Source organism: Dendrobates tinctorius, unplaced genomic scaffold (genome assembly GCF_039654945.1).
Source record: "Dendrobates tinctorius isolate UK_male_01 unplaced genomic scaffold, ASM3965494v1 ptg000270l, whole genome shotgun sequence".
In the NCBI taxonomy this organism is placed as follows: domain Eukaryota; kingdom Metazoa; phylum Chordata; class Amphibia; order Anura; family Dendrobatidae; genus Dendrobates; species Dendrobates tinctorius.
Genome location: NW_027361937.1, coordinates 7,065,001 through 7,067,500, shown reverse-complemented (window position 1 = coordinate 7,067,500; position 2,500 = coordinate 7,065,001). Strand labels below are relative to the sequence as shown.

General features: G+C 49.8%; 4 non-coding genes across 4 annotated transcripts; 2 read left to right on the top strand and 2 right to left on the bottom strand.

Annotated features, from left to right (window-relative positions):
* Positions 1–952: 952 nt before the first annotated feature.
* Positions 953–1,025, bottom strand: TRNAK-CUU (transfer RNA lysine (anticodon CUU)). The gene has a single exon. It is a non-coding gene; the product is annotated as a tRNA-Lys (tRNA).
* A 111-nt stretch (positions 1,026–1,136) lies between these two features.
* On the top strand, positions 1,137–1,207 carry TRNAG-GCC (transfer RNA glycine (anticodon GCC)). The gene has a single exon. It is a non-coding gene; the product is annotated as a tRNA-Gly (tRNA).
* Positions 1,208–2,122: 915 nt separating this feature from the next.
* Positions 2,123–2,195, bottom strand: TRNAK-CUU (transfer RNA lysine (anticodon CUU)). The gene has a single exon. It is a non-coding gene; the product is annotated as a tRNA-Lys (tRNA).
* A 111-nt stretch (positions 2,196–2,306) lies between these two features.
* On the top strand, positions 2,307–2,377 carry TRNAG-GCC (transfer RNA glycine (anticodon GCC)). Its single transcript has one exon. It is a non-coding gene; the product is annotated as a tRNA-Gly (tRNA).
* The last annotated feature ends 123 nt before the right edge of the window (positions 2,378–2,500 follow it).

The window sequence follows — 2,500 nt, the reverse complement described above, 5'->3', positions numbered from 1 at the left end:
GGCCCGGGTTCGATTCCCGGCCAATGCAGAGCAGCTCTTTTCCTCGTTTGCTGACCGTTGCATTGCGCCTCCTTTCATCGTTGACTTTACAGACACTTGCAAAAAAGTCTTTGGGCTCTTGCTGCCCTGTTTTCGCTCACCATCCTTTTGGGCCTTCCCTATTCTATATCCTCTGGGGCTAACATAGTTAGCAAGGCCGAAAAAAGACATTTGTCCATCCAGTCCAGCCTACATTCCGTCAGAATCAATCCCCAGATCTACGTCCTTCTAAAGACCCTAAGAACTGTAAGATACAATATTGTTATGCTCCAGGAAGACATCCAGGGCTCTCTTGATCCCCTCAACTGTGTTCACCATCACCACCTCCTCCTCAGGCAAGGAATTCCAGATTCTCACTGCCCTATCAGTAAAGAATCCTCTTCTATGTTGGTGGAAAAACCTTCTCTCCTCCAGACGCAGAGAATGCCCCCTTGTGACGTCACCTTCCTTGGTAGAAACAGATCCTCCAAGAGATATTTGTATTGTCCCCTTTTATATGGTTATTAGATCACGCCTCAGTCATCTTTTTTCTAGACTAAATAATCCTAATTTTGCTAATCTCTCTGTGTATTGTAGTTCCCCTATCCCCTTTATTCATTTTGTTGCCCTCCTTTGTACTCGCTCTAGTTCCATTATATCCTTCCTGAGCACCGGTGCCCAAAACTGTACACAGTACTCCACATGCGGTCTAACCATTCAGTGTGTAATGGTGATAGCGATTCCTTCTTCCCACGTGTATAACCTTCCATTTATCATTGGTTACCCGCATCTGCCACCTTTCGGCCCAAGTTTCCAACTTATCCAGATCCAGCCATGCGGTTTCTCGTGTTTTGTAGCAGAAGAGGGCATTCCGCAGGCGGTTTTCTGGGATGACGTGGGTTAGCACAAGCAGTAAAAGGAGGTAAGAAGCAAGCGCCCAACGTGGGGCTCGAACCCACAACCCTGAGATTAAGAGTCTCATGCTCTACCGACTGAGCTAGCCGGGCTTCTGACGCCTGCCGGCGCATCGGAGCTGCACGCGGCACGGTCCGGTCGCGCGCAGGTAGCTGTCAGATCCTGGGTGTGGCGGACACCACCGACATCGCAGACGCATCCAAGCATTGGTGGTTCAGTGGTAGAATTCTCGCCTGCCACGCGGGAGGCCCGGGTTCGATTCCCGGCCAATGCAGAGCAGCTCTTTTCCTCGTTTGCTGACCGTTGCATTGCGCCTCCTTTCATCGTTGACTTTACAGACACTTGCAAAAAAGTCTTTGGGCTCTTGCTGCCCTGTTTTCGCTCACCATCCTTTTGGGCCTTCCCTATTCTATATCCTCTGGGGCTAACATAGTTAGCAAGGCCGAAAAAAGACATTTGTCCAGCCTACATTCCGTCAGAATCAATCCCCAGATCTACGTCCTTCTAAAGACCCTAAGAACTGTAAGATACAATATTGTTATGCTCCAGGAAGACATCCAGGGCTCTCTTGATCCCCTCAACTGTGTTCACCATCACCACCTCCTCCTCAGGCAAGGAATTCCAGATTCTCACTGCCCTATCAGTAAAGAATCCTCTTCTATGTTGGTGGAAAAACCTTCTCTCCTCCAGACGCAGAGAATTCCCCCTTGTGACGTCACCTTCCTTGGTAGAAACAGATCCTCCAAGAGATATTTGTATTGTCCCCTTTTATATGGTTATTAGATCACGCCTCAGTCATCTTTTTTCTAGACTAAATAATCCTAATTTTGCTAATCTCTCTGTGTATTGTAGTTCCCCTATCCCCTTTATTCATTTTGTTGCCCTCCTTTGTACTCGCTCTAGTTCCATTATATCCTTCCTGAGCACCGGTGCCCAAAACTGTACACAGTACTCCACATGCGGTCTAACCATTCAGTGTGTAATGGTGATAGCGATTCCTTCTTCCCACGTGTATAACCTTCCATTTATCATTGGTTACCCGCATCTGCCACCTTTCGGCCCAAGTTTCCAACTTATCCAGATCCAGCCATGCGGTTTCTCGTGTTTTGTAGCAGAAGAGGGCATTCCGCAGGCGGTTTTCTGGGATGACGTGGGTTAGCACAAGCAGTAAAAGGAGGTAAGAAGCAAGCGCCCAACGTGGGGCTCGAACCCACGACCCTGAGATTAAGAGTCTCATGCTCTACCGACTGAGCTAGCCGGGCTTCTGACGCCTGCCGGCGCATCGGAGCTGCACGCGGCACGGTCCGGTCGCGCGCAGGTAGCTGTCAGATCCTGGGTGTGGCGGACACCACCGACATCACAGACGCATCCAAGCATTGGTGGTTCAGTGGTAGAATTCTCGCCTGCCACGCGGGAGGCCCGGGTTCGATTCCCGGCCAATGCAGAGCAGCTCTTTTCCTCGTTTGCTGACCGTTGCATTGCGCCTCCTTTCATCGTTGACTTTACAGACACTTGCAAAAAAGTCTTTGGGCTCTTGCTGCCCTGTTTTCGCTCACCATCCTTTTGG